General features: G+C 41.7%; 1 long non-coding RNA gene across 3 annotated transcripts in view; it reads left to right on the plus strand.

Moving 5' to 3' along the window:
- Positions 1-20260, plus strand: part of LOC141491200 (uncharacterized) — a 42436-nt gene extending 22176 nt beyond the window's left edge. The window contains exons 1-3 of one of the 3 annotated variants that reach the window (XR_012469523.1): positions 13224-13380; positions 15555-16009; positions 20090-20260. This is a non-coding gene — a long non-coding RNA (uncharacterized LOC141491200). Of the gene's footprint in view, positions 1-13223; positions 13381-14336; positions 14509-15554; positions 16010-20089 lie in introns of those variants that run through there. The other 2 variants (XR_012469524.1, XR_012469522.1) reach the window with 2 other exon arrangements.
- Positions 20261-20501: the final 241 nt, after the last annotated feature.

Here is a 20501-nt window from a genome sequence, read left to right on the forward strand (position 1 = left end):
AGGTTTTTGAAACACAGACTCCTGGAACAGATTGTTAGAGGAGGGCCCTTAGAACACAGAATGTTAGAACTAAGAGAGAGGGACAGCTTGGTGGCACAGTGGATAGAACACTGTCAGGACAACCTGAATTCAAGTCTAACCTCAGACACTTAATAATTACCTAGCTGTGTGACCTTGGGCAAAAAAAAAAAAAGGACAGAGACCTATGGCTATTTCAATTCATCTATTTCAGAAGTGTCAAACAATGCTTAACAATTCTCTAAAACAATATTAAAATGTAATTGGGAAATACTTAGCAAAATAAGTAAAACTACAGCAAAGACACAGATAATGTTAGTGTGCAGTTTTCTAAGTCATTACGCATCTGCAGGGATGCTTATGTACAGTTCAGTGGTCTCTATTTGAATTTGACACAGCTGCTCTACGTCATTTTGCAGAGGACACTGAAACCCTCTGATCACACAGACAGTAATTGAATCAGAATTTGAATCTTTTACTTCTTTCTACTAGTCTATGCTATTTTTGATCATCTTTGTACAACATAGACCCTCTTAGTGTTTCTCCCTAGTGATAGAGGGGCGACTAACCTAGGGCTACCAGGTCTTTGTCCCAAGGCTGGTACAGGGGATGAGTGTGATACATTTGCTTCCTCCCCATGATGACCGTCACCATTTCATCTTGTCTTGAATTACTTCACCCATCTGCACACAACTACCTCCAGCTACTGCCACCTCCAGGGTCCCAATACCAGATCCTATGTGGACTACTAAGGGATAGACCTCTCTCTCTGTCTTTCTCTCTCCCCCCTTTTATTCCCCCCTCCCCCTTTCCTCTCCTTTTCTTTCCTCTTCTCCCTCTCTTCTTTCCTCTTCTCCCCTCTTCTCTCCTCTCCTCTCCTCTCCTCTCCTCTCCTCTCCTCTCCTCTCCTCTCCTCTCCTCTCCTCTCCTCTCCTCTCCTCTCCTCTCCTCTCTTCTCTCCTTCCCTCCATCTCTATCTACTCCTCTCTCTTATTCTCTCTGTCTCTGTCTCTCCATTTATGGCTCTCTGTCTCTCCCTCTTTCTGTCCTCCCCCCTATGACCCCCTACTCTGACTCTTTCTTTGTCTTTCTCTTTGTCTTGACTTTCTTCTCTTACTCCTCTTTTGGTCCTTGGACTCTCCTCTATACCAACACTACCATCTCTCTTCTTCCTATGCCCCACCCCAAAGAATTTGTTCCATATGAAGGATTCTATGAATCCCAGAAACATCAATTTTGAATTGGAAGAGGCCTAGCCATGCTACCCCACTACATCAGTTTTCCGCACCCACGGTCTTCCACCTCTGCAAAGAAGGCAGGTAGATACCTTCTCAAGCCTCTTCTTTGGGGACAAGTTTGGTCATTATAATTTCATAGCAATATACTCCATCCTACTCCCAATCTCTGTTTTTCAGATTAGGAAACCAAGGGGAAATAATTTAGCCAAGGTCACAAAAATATTAAGTGGCAGAGCTTGGGTTTGACCTCATTCTGTATACAGAGTTATTACTATTATTAACAAAGTGATTCAGAACCCTTAAACAGTGGCTCCTAAGCTCATTCCTGTAGGTTCTGGTTTGTTTGGTCAAAAGGATACTGAGGACCCTGAAAATTTGGCTAAGAAGGTACTCAAGAGAAAATATAATATCACAAACTCAGAGATCTTGAAATGCAGTAGGTTTTAGAGGTCACCTGATCTAAACACTTCATTTTCACAGATGAAGAAAATAAGACCCAGAAAAGTGAAGTGACTTTTGTCCAAGGTCACATAGGTAGGTAGTAAGTAGCAGAATTAGGATTTCAATTCAGACTCCAAATCCATTCCCTCTTACCAGATTCTTCCTTATAAATTTGTTGATGGAAGATAGTGGGTACAAAGGACCCCATCCAGCCCTCTCTCACTCTGACCCCCCCGCAGGTGAATCTATAAGCTGAGCATTACTCCTCACTTTAGGTCCCTCCTCCTCCTCCTCCATCCTGCAGCTATACTTTCCCTGGGTTGGGAACAGACCATCCCAGTGACAGCTCCAGCTGTCTCCTCTGACATCTCTGTGTGCTCTGTTTCCCTGTTACTCAGCCTTGTAAAACTTTTTGCTTCTCCTCCTCAGCCTCCTCCTGGCACAGGCTCAGTAGATGATTTCATATCACCTCCAGCTCCAACTCGCCACTGCTTACTCCTCCTCCTCCTCCTCCTCTCCCTCTTCCTCTCCTCCTCCCTTCCTCTCCTCTTCTTCTTTCCCTTCCTTTTCTTCTGCCCCCTCCTCATTTTCTCCCTTCCCCCCCCCCCTTCTCCTTTGCTGTGGTTCAGAGAACTTCCAGGAAAGACAGGGTAACATGAACACCTAAGGACCACAAGGGCAGTTGGGAATATGACATAATATTCCAAGTGTCTCTCAGGCCCTCTCCATGGGGCTGAATCAGCCTGTTTGGCCTGTTTGGCCTTCCTACCTGGGAAGTCTTGTCAGGGGTCTTAGAGCCAGAAGAGGCCTCATCTAGTATAATAACCTCCTTTTGTAGATATGGAAATTAAGGCCCAGAGAGGGGAAATGACTTGCTCAATATCTCCTAGGCAGTCATGGCCAAGCCAGAATTTTGGACTCAAGTCCTCTGATTTCCACCATACCACACTGCTGACTTATAGTGTTGCAGAGTCTTCATTTCCTCCAGAGACTGGTAAGGGAAGAGGCCCAGGTGAAGAAAGTTACATAAGCCTCTGACACATCTTTTCCCCAAGTTTTTTTTTACCCAGGGTCAGAAGGGCACCCTTGAGCCCACTCTCCCCACCCCGCTGACTTCATTCTTTCTTGGTTGAGCTTTCCAGAAGTTGAAGGACCCATTGTCAAAATAGGATTGGCACCAGTAGCCCAGGGTCAGGACCTTGGTCAGGACCCAGCCTTCTGACAGAAGATCTGAAGAGCTCCAGACAGGTCTCCATTCTGAAGGTTTCCCTAATAGAAAAGGCTGAAATCCCAGGCTTGGTTGATCTCCCCCAGGAAGACCGAAAGTTGAAGACCTTTAGATCTGGGAGGGACTTTGAATAGGAGCAAAAGTTTCCATTCCTAGGTGCTTCCATCTCTTTCCGTTAGAATAGAATGGTAAAGGTACCGTTCTGGTCCCCAGTTCTAGAGAGGCTCTGGCACAGAGCAGCCTATGTATTTTTTTCCAGAGTCAGAGACAAGGTAAAGGGAAGAGTATGATTATCGTCATCTTGTTTTGTAGAGGGATCCAGAGTTCTGGGATTAAGGAGAAAATGAAGAAGATTAGGCTAGCACTAGCTCTGCATGAGATGTCATAGAATTATGGAGTCATTGCCAGCAAGTCTCTTTTTTTGCTTGTTTTTTGCAAGGCAATGGAATTGAGTTGCCCAAAGTCACATAGCTGGGTGGTTATTAAGCATTTGAGGTTGGATTTGAACTCAGGTCTGACTCTGGGGCCCATGATCTATCCACTGTGCCACCTAGCTACCCTGAGGGAGAATCTTAAAATGTATAATGTCAGAGATGGAAGGTCCCTTAGAACAGAGAAGGATGAAGCTAGATGTGAGTTTAGGATATAGAATGTCCAAGCTAGAAAGTATGGAATGCTGAAATGGCAGAAGTGGAAGGGTTCTTAGAACAACATAAAGTATCAGAAATGAAAGAGTTTAGAACATAAGAATGTCAGAGTTAGAACACAGAAAGTTAGAGCTGGATGGGACCTTAAAACATAGAATGTCTTAGCTGGAAGAGGTCTTAGAAGTTAGAATATGCTAGCTAGAAGGGACAAATGTCAATGGCCTGTTAAAATTTATAAAATACTAATTACAGCAAGCTTTTGAGTCAGATTATTTCAAAGATATCCTTTCTCATTCAGGCCTCAATTTTCTTATCTGTAAAATGGGCAAAAAACCCCACCCCTTTGAGGTCCCTTCTATTTAGGATTCTGTAGTACTGTGACTAGATAACCTTTAAAGTCCCTCCACTTCTAAATCTATGATCTCATTATCCATGTTTTACAATTAAAAAGCTGAGATATGGAGGAGTTAAAGTATTTCTCCCTTTTACAGGGTCATTCTACTAGAAGAATTTCAATCTAGGTTCTCAGATTCCAAGCCCAATACTCTTTCCACTCTATTTTCAATATTTCCAGCTTTCTTAGAGGGGATTGTTTCCCATGCTACCTTCTGAGCCTATGATTTTCCTTGAAGAGGGTGGCTCTAGTTTTCTTCATCCCCAAACCGAGAGACAAGTCTCCACCCCTAACTCAGCTCGTCTTCATCTCCGCCTCTTCAGTGACTGTCCTCTCTATTGCCCTAAAGTAACCCTAGCTTCCTGAAAGCTCCCACAAAGGAGCTGGTGACTGTGACCTCCCACTTGGTGATGGTAATGAAGATGCCCGACTGGCCCAGGGCTGTCAGTCAGGGCGGGTCACACTTCTCCACCTAGAGATGCCTCTGCTCTGAAACAAGTGTGAAGTTGAGAAAGAGCCACCCTGACTTGGCAGAGCTTGGGTGTTGAAGACTTCAGACTGAGGGATTTAACTGGGGATAGAGTCCTTGGAGCACCCCAGCAGAGAATTAGAGATGACCTACTCATCTGAAGATAGCTTAGAGTCCTGGGAAGGGCACTCAGTTCAACTTCTGGCTCCAGTGTGGCCTTGGACAAATCACTTCCCTTTTAAGGACCTCATTTTCTTCATCTACATGAGAGTATGGACTGATTGTTCTCCAAGATCTCAACTCTGAAGACCTTTTCCAATTTTGCCATTCAAAGGGGTCATCTAGCTCTAAACTCCATGATTCTCATTCTCAATTTAATTATATTTATAAATATATACACATACACACATGTGGGGGGGGGGGAGAGAAAGAGAGGTTGTCTGGGGGGAAAGAATGGAAAGCAAAAACATTAGTTCTCACTTTTCACTGGTCATAGCTTAGAAGGATAAGGGATGGCCCAGCCTTGTAGGAAGGCTGTGTTGCTGCTATGATCTAGATGACTGACTACTTAAGAGGCAGGGATAGGGCCTCCTCTCTCACCCACTGTATCACGAAGATTTCACTATCACTGTCCTTCAGGGTTGGTTTAGTTAGTGGGAGAAGAAACCTTTCCTAATCCCCTTAGTCTTAATTTATTTATTTTTTTAGGTTTTTTTTTTTTTTTTTTGCAAGGCAATGGGGTTAAGTGGCTTGCCCAAGGCCATACAGCTAGGTCATTATTAAGTGTCTGAGACCGGATTTGAACCCAGGTACTCCTGACTCCAAGGCCGGTGCTTTATCCACTGCGCCACCTAGCTGCCCCCCCTTAGTCTTAATTTAGACCCTATAATCCAGTTCTAAAACTTCATGAGATCCTAGAAGTCCATATAATCTAACTCTCTTCATTTTATAGGTGAGGAAACTGAGGCATAGGGAAGTGACTTGGCCAGGGTCATTCAGGTAGTAAATGTCAGAGTCAGGATTCCAATCCACCTCTTCCTTATTCCAAGGCATGCACAGTTTACTACCTTTCTCAAATTGAAATGAAGGGCAAAAGGGGATCCTCCTCACTGGAGACTTTCAGGAAGGAACTAGCTGACACCTTGTAGGTGGATTGTAGAGAAGAATCTTATCTAGTTACCATTTGGACCATGCAATGGCTCTTCCAATTGAAATTCAGATTTTTTGGAATTCTCCCTCCCTTCTCTACATCATCTCAGATGGGAGTAAATATAATGATTTCTCCCATTTCTTCCCTTCCTCAGTTCCATTTGTCCTGGAGTTTTCCAATCCCTTTTCTCTGACTCTAATTTTCCATAGCATGTCTATGACCCACTAAGGTTTATGATCCACAGTAAATTGATGGAGCAGGTGTTTCAAGAATAATTCATTTTCCTCAGTCCTCTCATCTGTAAAAGGATCTAGATGACCTGACTGGTCCATAAAGAAGCTCTTTAGGTCAGCTAGGTGGCCCAGTGGATAGAGTAGCTGTCCTGGAGCCAGGAGAGCCTGAATCCAAATCCTGCCTCAGACACAATAATTACCTAGCTGTGTGACTTTGGGCAAGTCACTTAACCCCATTGCCTTGCAAAAACCAAGAAAGAAAGAAAGAAAGAAAGAAAGAAAGAAAGAAAGAAAGAAAGAAAGAAAGAGAGAAAAAGGAAGGAAGGAAAGAAGGAAGGAAGGAAGGAAGGAAGGAAGGAAGGAAGGAAGGAAGGAAGGAAGGAAGGAAGGAAGGAAGGAAGGTGAAATTTGAAGCAGCTAGGTGGTGCAGTGGATAGAGCACCTGCTCTGAGCTCAGGAGGACCTGAGGTCAGATTCGACCTCAGACACTTAATAATTAACTAGCTGTGTAACCTTGGGTAAGTCACTCAACTCCTTTGCCTTGCAAAAAACAAATACATAAAAAAAGAATAAACAAAGAAGCCCTTTGGGTAGATTTCAAGGGGTCTGTAAACTTGGATGGGAAAAAAAAATTGAATCTTTATTTCAGTGTTGTAGGTTTCTTTGGAAATCCTGTTTACTTCATGCATTTAAAAATGTTATTCGGAGAACAGGTTCATAGGTTTCACCAGACTGGCCCCATCGGGGCCCATGACACCAAAAAAGCTTAAGAAGCCCTGACTTGGAAGGAGGATTTAAGGAGGGAAGGTTCTTACCTACCCAGGTCTTTTTTTCCACGACAGTTGCTCCAGCCCAGATTACTGTGCCCATAGTGGGCTGGCCTAGTTTGGGGTTTCTACTCGTTCCTATCAATCAACAAGTGTTTATTAAACTCCTGCCTTGTGCCAGAAGTTCTGCTAGGGGCTGCAGTTTCGAAGACAAAGAATGGACCAATCCCTCCTCTCAAGGAGCAAACAGGACTCAGGCTTCATCTTAAAGGTGGGAAGAGCCAGGGACTGGCTGATATGTGGGAGCAGGAATGTTTGGGGAGAAGGGCAAGGCTCATTCTCTAGGTATGTGGCCTGGGGTTCTACCAGAACAATTAGCGACTTTTCTGAGAACAATGTCTGAGCTAATCATTACAGCATCCTGGCTCACCTGGTAATGAAGGCTTCCTCCATCCTTTTGATTCTTGCTGGCTTTGTACTTTCCTTAGGGGAAGACTAATGTGCTTAGCTGCCAACTTATGGGGCTTATATGGGGCCTAGGTTTGGGCAAAGGTCATCATTTCATAATAATAACATTTCAGAGGGTATAATAACAGTCCTACTCATGTCTAAAGCTCTATAGTTTACAGAGCGCTTCCCAGACATTGGACCATCCTGCTTGTCCTCTTTCTTAAGTGTGTGGTTGCTTGCTGGGGAAGCCTGTAATTGAAAACACTTCATTTTCAGTTCAATTCATTCTGCATAGGTTGAGTTCCTACTGTATACAAAACAATGTGCCCAGGGTTTGGGGACATAGAGAATTTAGATAAGACAGCCTCTTTTCTCTAAGAGCTATGGTCTAGTAATGAGGAAACATAGTTTAGGAAGATATTCAAATACCTGGGTTCAAATCTCTACCTAATCCACCCACCTCCCCTAGAATGACCACTGAGGCATGTGCCAGCTCTACATCTATGATCTCTGGGATACTGGAATAATATGCTCAGTCTCCTGTTGAAGATGTTCTTCATAAAAGGCTTTGGCTTGTTTTTATAGTAGTGGCAAGGACTTTGATGCATGGTGCATCTCACCCATTGTCATGGAGTCAGAAACTCAATCAACTGAGAAATACTGAGAAAACTATAACATGGAATTTCAGAGACGGAGGAGCTCTTAGAACAGAAAATATAAGAACTAGGAGGACCCTTAGGACACATCAAATCTGGGAAGGAACTTAGAACCTAGAATATCAGAAGTGGGAGAGCTCTTAAAATCTAGAATGTCAGAGCTAGGAGGGCCCTTAGAACACAGAATGTCAGATCTGGGAGGACCTTTAGAACATAGACAGACCCATAGAACTAGGAAGGAACTTAGAACACTAAACATCAGCTCTGGAAAGGACCTTAGAACAACAGAATGTTCCCTCTTTAAGGGACCTTAAAATCATCTATTCTGTCCCATTCATTTTATAAAGTAGAACTCTGAGGTTGAACGAAGGAAAATTACTTTCCTAAGTTTATAAAATTATTTTCCTAAGTTTATACAAGTTAGTGGTAGAGCTGCACCTTAAATCCAGACCTGAAGATACAAAGAGAAAATAAAATTCTTTTTTCCACTTTTTAAATAAGCTTATATTTTATTTCACACAATGACATCTAGAAACATTGGGAAAAGTGTAATGTCTATAAGGCTTATAATTTATACAGTCTACAGAAAGTATGTTTGATTATTATGCTGACTTAATGCTGCATTTTTTTGTTGGCAAAAGAGAAAGATAAAAACAATTAAGTCTGATACACAGACTCCCCCCTTATAATAGCTCCTAGCTTTAGCTCTGAAAGATGGGGAACTGCTTCTGGAAATCATTGGAAAACCATGAGCTGGGCCTGCTGACCTGTTGAAAGAGAAAAACTTTTAATGAGAAGGAAAAAATAGTACTTGTTCAAAGAGGTCTCCTGGCCCCCAGGAGACCTCTGTGAACAACTACTATATGGAAAGAAGATGGAAGCAAGGACAGATAGCAGAGGATGATGCTGAGAATGAACTGAGGCTGGTGAGGAAAGCAAGAGTCAACAAAAGGACTTTTAAAGTTCTACTGAGGGCAAGTGCAGGAGCAACAGAATGATAAGACCCTGATGTAGATGTGGATGGGATAATGATGTTCCATTAACTACTCTTCTCTCTCTCTTTCTCTCTCTCTCTGTTTTTTCTTGGTCAAGGATAATGACCTAATAAGAGTCCAGCTGTCCTTGATGAATTTGTATCCCTTGGCCCTGATGAATCTCATGTATGGAAAGAAGCAGAAGATACGATTGATGATCAGCTTTCAGTGATTTTTGAAATTGTGGAGAGCAGGAGAAATACTTCATGATGGGGAAGGGCAAATGTCCCAATATTTCGGCCTTCAGTTAGCAATTCAAGAATTAATTTTAGAATATTTGAAAAACAGTTTAGATGTATCCAGGAAGGAGCAGAGACACACCCTGTCCTTCTGGTCCAATGAGGCAATCTTTTGAAGAGAGATAACAGCTTCAAGGAGTGTGACTCCATCTGGCAACAGAGAAATGACTCAGTTGTAAATTCAAGAGAGAACTGGCAACCAAGAATTGAGCTATGAGAGGAACTGTTATGAGAAAGGAATATTGAAATCCTATAGATCTGGAGGAATGAGTTGTCTTAGTCACGTGTATTTCTGACATGTGAAGCTCATCATCATTGTATTGTCTCTGGGCCTGATCCAACTTGTGGGAGAGTGTGCCGCAGATTCACGGGAATGTTTTGTAATTGCTTTTCTTAGAACACCTTCTTAGTAAATACCTTTGCTATAGATTAGTTGTGTCTACTGGATTAAGCAGAAGCAAACTCGAGGAGTCTCATTAGCTCGAGTTCTAAGAGTGCAGACCCAGAGGTATCCTAGAACATGAGAGTGACAACTGCCCTTTGGGGACTGAACCTGGGAATTCAAGTACAAGCTGGGAAAGGGACCCAGAGAGAAAGATAATAAGAGTCCTCAAATCAGTGAGCTTGACGTTGATTTTTGGAAAGGTTCTAGATGTACTTTTAAAAGAATGCTTAGTGAACATTTAAAAAAGGAAGCAGTGATCACCAAGAGCCAGGTTTATAAAACTTGTTGGTTAAGGCAATGCTATGGACATAGTTTACCTAGATTCTAGTCATTATTCGAGAAAAGACGGTGAGATGTGGGCTAGATGATATGATTAGATAGATTTGTAACTAATTGATAACCAGACTTAAGGAATATATGGTAATGGTTTCATGTCAAGTTGGTATGAGGTCCCCATTGGTGTACCTCCAGGACCTAGACTTGGCCCTGTGCTATTTAACAATTTCATCAGTGCCTTGGATAAGGGCATAAATGGCATGCTTTATCAAATCTGTAGATGACACAACATGGGGAGGTGCAACCAACATACTGGTTGTCAGAATCAGTATCCAAAAAGATCTTGATAAGGTAGATTGTTATTCTACAACAACAATTGTTTAATGGTTTCAGTCATGTCTGACTCTTGGTGACCCCATTGGGAGTTTCCATAGCAAAGATGCTGGAGTTGTTTGCCATTTCCTCCTCCAGCTCATTTTACAGATGAGGTTCTAAAGGCAAACAAGGTTAGGTGACTTTCCCAGGGTTACACAGCTAGGAAGTAACTGAAGTGGGATTTGAACTCAGGCCTTCTTGACTTGAAGTCCAGTGCTCTTTCCATTGTGTCACTTGGCTGTATTCTGGGCTCTACCCTGGTCAAGACACAACTGTATATTGTATTCAGTCCTGGGTGCCACATATTAGAAAGGACAATGATAAACTGGAATATATCCAGAGATGGGCAACTGGAAAGATCAAGAACCATGCCATGTAAGGATTGGTTGAGCCTGGAGAAGAGAAAATGTCAGAGAAATATGAAAATTATCTTTAACTATTTGAGAGGCAGACAGATGAAAGAGAAAATTGGTTTGGTTCCCTTGAGTTCAAAGGGCAGAACCAGGAGCAGTGAAAGGTTATATAAGGACTAATTTAGGGTTGACATTCAGAGAGACTTTCTAATACTAAGAGCTATTGTGGACTCAAACAGGCTTCCTCAGGAGGTGATCTTCTCCCCTTCTTTGATGGTCTTCAAGCAGAGACTGAATGATCTCTTATTTGGTATGATATAGTGGAGATTCTCTTTGGGTTAGGATTAGACTAGATAATTTCTTCCAACTCTAAAATTCTATGATCTCACAGGAGCTGATTCTTATAGGAAGGAATCTAACAGATCATCTGGAGAATCCCCTAATTTTACAGGTGAGGAAACTAAGATCTGAGAATATGACTTACCCAAGGTCATGCAATTAGCAAGTGACTTCATTGGACTTTGAACCAACTCAATGGTTTTTCTACTACATACTATTTACTACACACTTCTACTACACATACAGCTGAGAAGCAGGGGAGAGGAGCATCAAATCTGGTAGGCATGTTGCCTCTAGGTCTCTGAACTCAGATGTCCCAAGTTCAAATCCTGACTCTTTTCTCCTCCTTACTGTGCTTCTGACACTAACACGACATCATGCTAGATGCCCTCTGATCTCTCTCATATGGGTTCTCTTCTCCCATTAGCCTTCCATTTTGATCTTCCAGGGTCTCTATTTTTATCATTGGTCTAGGATAACCATGCTTCATTCCCTTCCTGATTGTGCTTCTGACTCTATGGCCTTTGCCATCATGCCTCAAGAGAGATTTCTTCCCCCAACCCCTTTTAAGGTTGTCTTTCTCCATTTGATTGAAAGCACCTTAGGGGAAAGGACTGACATGCTTTTCTTTGTGTTTGTCTCACCAGGGCTTAGCACCACAGTAAAAGCTCAATAAATTCTTGCTGCCTGCTTACATTCCCATTATTCATTGACTGTATGACTATGGAAAAGTTATTTCATTTCCCTGGGCCTCAGTTTATCCCTTTGTAATGCAAAGAGGCTAGAATAACCTCCAAGTTTCCTTTCAGTTCTTAAGTATATGATCCTGGATTACTGGCATCCCAATATCTATAAACTCCAGCTACCAAGACTCCCAATCATCTATTCCCAGAAGCTCTCACAGTTGGCTGCTCTTATCCTAGGCCACAAAGTAAAACCAGCATCACCCATCAAGCTACTGGTGAGAAGCCAGAGACCCAAGAGGGACAAATACAGCTGGGAACATTGTCTCCTGAGTTGGTACTAAGCCAAGTGTCCCTGGGCAGAGTATTAAGGGTCAGGTTGACCAAATTTCTCAACTTCTCCCAAATCCTCTCTCAACTGCAGGGAAGCTGTTCTAGGCTTTGAATCATAGTGTCAAAGGAGTTGGAGCTGAAAGGGACTTTAAACACCATGTAATCTAAGCATTTCATTTCACACATGATGAAAGTAAGTCCAGAGAAAGGAAGTGACTTGATCAAGGTCTTATAGATAGTAAGTTAGCAAATGAATAGAGTGCTGGATATGAAGTGAGGAAAACTCGGATTCAAATTCAGCCTCAGATTCTGTCCAACTATGCAACCTTGGCTAAGTCATTTAACCTCCTTGAGTCTCAGTTTCCGCATTGTTGAAAGGAGTAGAATGAGGCAATATTTCTAAAATGCTTAGCAAACATTAAAGCACTCTGTTAATGCTAGGAAAAGAAAAGGGAAAAAATCCATATTCTTCCATTTTAAATTTATTGTTCTTTCTATTACTTTTTTCCTTTTCTTTGTGTTCAGGTCTGATCTTGTGGGTTGGAGGATGGGTCAGTCACCTCTGTGTGGGATTCTGAAGTACTAATTAAAATGAGATAAGAATTAAAATGTCTCCCCCCTTCTATCTATTCCCCAATTCCACTATTAAATCTATTACAGTTACACATATATAGCCGCAACATACACACAGACTGAGAGAAGGAGATAGAGAAAGAGGAAAGAGAGACAGAGAGAAACAGAGACAGAAAGAGAGACAGGAGAGACAGAAAAATAGAGATAGAAAAAGAGGTAGTAGAAAGAGACAGAGAGACAGAGAGAAATAGAGACATGAGAGAAAGAGAGGCAAAGAGAAAGAAAGAGTAATAGAAAAAGAGAGATGGTGAGAAAAATAGAGACACATACAGAGAGATATATACAGAGAGATAGAGATAAAGAAGGGGAGAGAGAAAGAGAGACAGAGCAAGAAAGAGAAAAAGAAAGGGAGAGAGAAAGAAATAGCAATGGAGAAAAACTAAGAAAAATACAGAGAAAGAGAAAGAGAGTTTGGGGGAGAGAGAGAGAGAGAGAGAGAGAGAGAGAGAGAGAGAGAGAGAGAGAGAGAGAGAGAGAGAGAGAGAAACAGAGAGACAGAGTCAGAGAGACAGAGACAAGAGAACCAGAGAGAAGCAGACAGAGAGTTTCAGAAAGAAACAGAAAGAGAGGGAAAAAGAAAGGGAAAAAGAGCAATAGACAAAGAGACAGCAAAAAAAGATACAGAGAAATAGAGGGTGGCAGAGAGAGAAAGAGAAAGAGAAAAAGAGATAGAGATGGAGACAGAGAGAAGGATTAGGAAAGGGAAGGGGAGAAAGAAAGAGACAGAAATTGAGAGTGGGGGAGGATAGAGACCTTAGAGATCATCCAGATTAATTAAGAACCCTGAATAAATCCCCTTTACAATGTCCATGACAGGTTCAACTTCAAGTCATCCACCTCCAGTGATGATGACAGCTAAATGAAACCCATTTCATTTTGGAATGACTGAGTTGAGAAATGATCTCTCCTCAGAAGCCCAAATCTGCCTCTGCTCTTCCCCCCCACCATCTGTCCTCTCATTGTCTGGGACCCAGTAAAGGTAGGCTACACCCTCTCTCTTACAAGAGCCCTTTCACTATCTTGTCCTCAATGAGGGCAGGGACTATTTCACTTAGGTATTTGTTTCCTTAGTGGCGGAACCCAGTGCCTAGCCCATATTGATTGAATGATAGTGGGCTAGCCTGGGAACTGACTAGCCTATTTGAACCTTGTCAGTCTAGGAGATCCATGCCTCTCCTGGAGGGCAGGGACTATTGTATTTTTAGCTTAATATCTTTTGAATCTAGCAAAGGTCTTGGCATATAAATGAGTGATTGAAAAAAACATTTATTAGTTACTTACTAAGTCCAGGACCTAGCACGCTAAGTGTCAGAGATATAAATACTAAAAACAAAATCACTCTCTGCCAATAAAGAGTTTACATTCTAGGGGAAACAGTCAAAGGGAAATTATGGTCAGAGAAGGACACTTTGATCTTGAGAAAGTTAGAGGGGTGGTAATGGGGCCACAGGGATGTAGATTGATGCATCCTATCCAGGTACAACGTGGAACTGATTTGATCGTAGTTAATAGTTCCAGAACTGTATGGGGAAGTGGAAAAAAGAATACTCATATTGAAGGAATGGAATCTAATGGAAGGCTAAGGAAGATGATAAGTTAGGAATGAAGAGAGGCATGGCTTAGTAATAATATATGCATCATAATCCTTGATTGATTAGTTGGCTGACTCCTCCCAAGCCTTCTCTACTCCAGGTTAAACATCCCAGTTCTTCCAACTGATCCTTATTTGCTAATTTACAGTCCTTTCCCACCCTCCAGGTTATTTTCTTCTGGATGAGTTCCTCTTTTTGGTTGTCTTCCTATTTCAGCTTTTAAAAGATGGAGAACTTATTTAGGGTATTGTCAATGCAGATAAAAAAATACTGAAACAATTCTTGTTGTCAAGGAGCTTACATTCTACTGAAATGACATGACATGTTCTCAAATAGGAATAAATAAGAAAAATGGAGAGAGAGAGAGAGAGCACCCACGGGGATCAGGGGAGACTTCATGAGGGAGGTGGCACCTTTGCTGAGCCTTTGAGGAAGACAAGGTGAAGATGAAAAGGAAGTCTATTCTAGGATGATGTAACAATGTTCAAACTTGGGAGATGGAGATCACGGTCACGGTACAGACAAGCCCTATACAGTATCACTCTGCTAGAGACTGAAGCAATTTCGAAGTAAACTAGACAATCTTTATTAGCACTTTCCTCCTGGGGTTATCAATGAGAATAAAGTGATAATAATTTGTCTAAAGTACTTTGCAAACTTTCAAGCACAATGTAAATAAATACTGACTATAATTACTCCCCTCCTCAAAATTTATAAAATATAAGGAAAATTATAACATAGATAATGGCAACTTAGATTGTTTTTTCAAATCAGTTTTCTGATTTGTTTTCTTTCTTTTTCTAAAATGCTTAGCAAACATTAAAGCACTCTATTAATGACAGGAAAAGAAAGGGAAAAAATCCATATTCTTCCATTTCAAATCTATTGTTCTTTCTATTACTTTTTCCTGACTCTACTGGCTAAGGGGTTGATGACTTACCCAAAGTCACACAGCTAGTAAGTATCAAGTATCTGAGGTTGGATTTGAACTTAGGCTCTCTTGATTCCAGGGCAGTTCCACTTAGCTGCCCTTTTTCTTCCTTTTTTTTATAAAAAAATATTTTCTTCTCAAATTCTTTGTCATGGAGGATTGCTTTTTGGAATGGATCAGGGGAAGAGACATTAGGGTGAATCTAGGTGACATAAAAACAAAATCTATCAAAAAGCTATTTTTTTTTCAGGTAACAGTATTTTCTGTTTAATCCAATTAAATATAAAGATAGTTTGTAAAATTTATTTTTATAAGATTTTTGAGTTCCATTTTTTTCTCCCTCCCTTTTTTCCCTCTCCCTTCTCCAAAACAGCAAATAATCTGATATAGAAAATTTAGTTATCTTTAATTGAGGGTTGAGTTGAATTAGACTAAATGCTTCCAAAAAATTGGGAGCCTTTGTGTAGTGGTGAGGCCAACCACCCAGCAGATGTTCCACAGCTACATACCATTTGCAGAAACAAGCCCACCCCCACCCCATGCATGACTGAGCCTGGCAAATTGGCCCCAAGCACTCCTTTTTCCTCTCCCCCCCCTTACAAATTTTCTATCAACTATCTTAATCCTCAGGTGCTGAATGATGAACCATAAGGAAAGACTCTGGCCTGTCTCTGACTCACATCCATACTAAACAAAAAAGTAAAAATCTGGCAGACAGAAAGGAGAGTGGGTGAATTTGGAAGACAAGTCTGTGTGGGGGTCAGATAAGCTCTCCCTTCCCCAGCTGCTCCCAGGTTGCCCTTGGGCACTGATGCCCACTCAGAGACTTTGGACTCAAAAGCCAGGCTTGGGTATGATCACAAGACAAATGAACTTTGCCTTCTCTGTTTTTGGATGCCCTTTCCTGAGTGGGCACCCAGTGGGATCTTGCTCTCTCTCCTTGAAATACCCACTCTCAAGAGGCACTTGGTTATCAGCCATCTCTTCTTGGGGCTTGAATGGATGGCCAACTCAACTGGAAGTCAACAGTCAAGAAAGCTGGTTCAATCTGCATTATTAGAAGCCAAGTATCCTAAAATAAGGAGGTAATCATTTTACTTTCTTTTGCCCATTGAGGAACAGAGCTAAAGCATTTTCTTCAGCTCTGGGTGCCATAGTTTAGGAGGGGGCACTGACAACTTGGAGATTAGCCAGAAGAAGATGATGAGGATACTGAAAGGTCTCAAGGCTTTGCCATATGAGGATGGTGGAAGACAATTACTAGTTGTATGACTGGGCAAGTCACAACCTCTGAATGCTTCAGTTTTTGCATCTGTAAAATGGGGATAATAACAGTAACTGCCTACCAGGGTAATTGTAGAGATCAAATGAAATAACATGTTTAGCATAGTATGTAGACACAATAGACATTGTATAAATGTTAGTTATTGTCATCATCATCATTAGCAGTAGTAATAGTAGTAGTCTGGAGAAGATTCAGGGCATAGGGGGGCACAATAGATGTGTTCAAATGCTGGCAATCTTGTCAGGGAGAAGAGTAATCGGATCTGTTCAGCTTGGCCCAGAACTAGGGGCCATGGTGAGATGGGGGTGAGAAGTTGCAGAGAAGACCATCGATTGAGACTTGACATTAGGAAAGATTTCCCAAACATTAGAACTGTCTGAAACTAAAATGGGTGTATCTAGATGTTATGGGTTCTCTGTAGGGCAACTAGTACCGTTAGGAGAACCTGAGTTCAAATCCAACCTCAGACACTTACTAGTTCTGTGACCCTGGGCAAGTCACTTAACCCTGACACCTCCCCCCCAAAAAGTGATAGGTTCTCTGCTTTCTAAATCACTTTACTTGATGAGAGATAGAAGAGATCCTTATTCAAATGGAAGGCTTCTCAGGTCCCCTGATAGTTCCAAGGTGCTGGGAATCTGAAGAAACATCCAGATATTGCTTAAAGGGAACTAATCCTTCCTGGCTCACTCTATTCTCTTTGGGGCCATTCCCCTATTAGAGGGATTTCAGGCATCAAGTAAACATAGAAAACGATATTCTGATCAGTCACAGTAGGACGTACTTCAGTTTGTCTCAAACTTAGTAATGTCATTTTGGTCTTTTTCGATAACGAAGGACAAGAACCAACCAAGCGACCAATCAAACCAAGAAAGGTATTAGAGAAGATACCCTCTTCCTGCCCCCCACAACAGCCTCCTACATCAGTGATGTGAGCCACTGACAGGGCTGCCCCTACTGGGAGGTCAAGAACATAGAAGGAGTGTCTGCAATCATTGGCAGCTAGGTGGGAAGTTGTTTTTCGACGTTCCAAAGAGGATCAATGACATCACAAGCATGATGTCTTGACTTGCTTGTGAATTGACTTTGAGTGAGGCAGAGCTGCCGGTCAAAATCATCTGAGTCCAGTGGCAAAACAGGCAGGAAGACAAGAAGATATTTAGATATAGAGTTCCGATAGTGGCTCTTCTGCCCATCTTGTAAAAATGTGACCAGATACCAGGTATCTCATTACAGCTCCCAGGTCAGGGGATACAGAATTGGGAGCTTTATGGTGGTAGCCAGTCCCACCCCATCCCACCCTTACTCCCACATGGTTTTATCCCAGGTGCAAATACTTCCAGTGAGATGTGGGTCTTTTTGGTTAGAGAAAAGAAAGAAAATTCAAATAAGCCAATATAAAGGCTTGGTACCATCTCAGTTAAAAGTCTGGGCTGTGTGAGATGCTAACATCTTACTAACAGGTGTAAAAAGTGTCCGACCCTGGCAGTGAATGGGTGCTTAAGACATACTGTCAATTGATGGTGGGTACATGGTAACTAGTTGTTATCAAACAATCACAGAAGACAAATGGAAGTATCATTAATCCCATTTTATAGATGAGGAGACTGAGACCCCTTATCATTAAATCATTTAAGCTTATAGATTTTCAGATGCAAGAGGACTTGGAGGTCAGCCAGTGTAACCCTTCCCCTCATTTTACTGATAAGGGATTAAAGTGATTTGCCCAGGATCAAAAAGTGAATGTCAGAACTGCAGTGCACTCTTTGCTCCTACAACTCCAAATCTGATCTACTTCTCACTGAAGTAATCATGATCACTCAGGATATCTGATATTTGAACCAGGCCTCCTGACTCTAGAACTCTGTCTAGTGTACCTGACTGCCTCACAGCTAACATTAAGACTTACACATTTTCTGCAGATTTCATAACCAGTAGTCTCTGTTATTTGAACTTTTCTTTTTTTTCTCTCTAATCAAAAGAACCAAAGTCTCACTAGAAGTATTTTCATCTGAGACAAAAACATGTAGGAGTAGGGTGAGATGAGGCTGACCACCACCACAGTGATTTGGGAATTGGGAAGCCCTAGGTTCAAATGCCTCTGATATTTCTTTGTTGTGTGAACATTAGTAAGTCAACCACTTTGTGCCTCAGTTTCCTCATCAGTAAACTGAGCCAATAATACCCATAATATCTGCCTCACAAGGTTGTTCAAATGTGAAGCAATTTGCTTGATAATCCAATTAAATGTCTGCTATTCTTAATATTTTTATTATTTTTTTTAGGTTTTTGCAAGGCAATGGGGTTTAGTGGCTTGGCCAAGGCCACACAGCTAGGTAATTATTAAGTGTCTGAGGTCAGATTTGAACTCAGGGACTCCTGACTCCAGGACTGGTGCTCTAACTACTGCACCACCTAGCCGCCCCCTATTTTTATTATTTTTCCAAGGCTGACCCTGGACAAAGTTGTAAAGAAAGAGTTGTTAGTCAGCAGGACTTCCTAGAACTCCTCTTTTGGAATCTCTTCCACTCTCCCTAATCTCACCCAGCTTCACCCCCTTAAACACAAGATCCTCTCTTGTCTATTCTTTATCTTGGGGGGCTCTGCCACAGTCCAGGAATTCATCAGGGAGTGGCTCAGCCCTCTGTGATGGCAGCTGAGACCCTAAGTGGGCCTCTTTGCAGGCTTGTTAGGGTCATACTGGAGTTGGTACACTCTGGCATTACCTTCAGAAACTCAGGGTCACCTGTACCCCTAGGTGCTTCACACTGCGGTTGATAATGATGGAATCTTATTCATCTCTTTTGTGAGAGCTTGTTTTTTATAATTACCTCCCATTTAAGCTAGCTTTATAATTTACAAAGCCCATATAAATGTACATTATCTCATTTCAGCCTCAAAACCCCATTGAGAAGTAGAAAGCATATTATTATCCCTGTTCCACATTTGAGAAAGCCTGAGCTCAGAGGCCAAGCGATTTGCTCAGTGCCACCCAGGGACAAGTCAACAATAGAAAACATATACTAAGGTCCTGCTGGAGAGTACCACATTTCTGGGTGTGGGGAAAGGAAATAATTATTTATTGTTGTTGTTGTGTTGTTTCAGTGTTATCCAACTTTTCATGACCTCATTCGGGGTTTTCTTGGCAGAGATATTGGACTGGTTTGCCATTTCCTTCTCCTCATTTTTTCAGATGAGGAAACTGAGGCAAACAGGATTAAGTTCCTTGTCCAATGTCACACACCTAATAAGTGCCTGAAGCCAGATTTGAATTCAAGAAGACTTCAGTCAGGCTGGCATTCTATCCACTGTGTCATCTAGCTCACCCAAGCATTTATTAGACACCTACTCCGCAGCAGGCACTATGTATGCATATAAATATTCTCTCATTTGATCTTCACAGCAACTCTGGAAGGCAGGTGTTGCTATTATCCCTATTTTACACATGGGAACTGAGGCAGAGCTGAAATGACTTGCCCAGGGTCACACAGCTAATAGGTATCCAAGACCAGCTTTGAACTCAGGTTTTCTGGCCTCTAGAAGCAGTGTTTTGTTGATCATGAGTTGCCTCTAGGCAATACATAGTTTCACTAAGACTATCCTTATCCTCATGAAGCTTATAGTTTAGTGGAGCAGTGGATAAGAATACAGAGACCTATAATGCATAAAATTACAAGATCAGTGTATTAGAGAGATGCAGAACAGAATGGGACATTGGAGGAAAACCAGAAAAGAGATCAGGGAAACCCAAGTTCATTTACTGTACTCTGTTACTTTTTTAGATATGCTGCACGTCCTGGGTTATTTGTCTTTTAAATAAATTATTAATGTTTTTTGCATTTTCTAATGTAACTCTGACTTCCCAATGTTATCTCCATAGGATCCATGATTGGAACAGAAGTGGCTGAGCCGAACAAACGGTCACATCCACTGGGACTAGCAGTAAAATGAGTATTCTCCCCCTATAGCCTGCCACCTCTTCACTAAGAGGAGGGAAATCTGATTTATCATCAAGTATCTGGGGTCAAGATTGCCTTTTAATAAAACCTGAAGCAGGAATGCTTAACTGGAAAAGCATGAACTTATTATTTTAATAACAATTTTAATATTTTGGTTTTTATATAGGGGGCTTCAAAATGTTTTCAAACTGTTTTAAGTTCTATCAGCTAAATGCATATCATAAAATACATGGGATTATCAAGGAAGCCAATGGCAGACTGTCCCAAAAGTCTTAGTGTGGTTTTAAACTACTCATTTAATTAAGAGCGACTAAAACTGAATTGAGACCTCTG

The sequence above is a fragment of the Macrotis lagotis genome, chromosome 1 (assembly GCF_037893015.1).
Source record: "Macrotis lagotis isolate mMagLag1 chromosome 1, bilby.v1.9.chrom.fasta, whole genome shotgun sequence".
Lineage (NCBI taxonomy): Eukaryota > Metazoa > Chordata > Mammalia > Peramelemorphia > Peramelidae > Macrotis > Macrotis lagotis.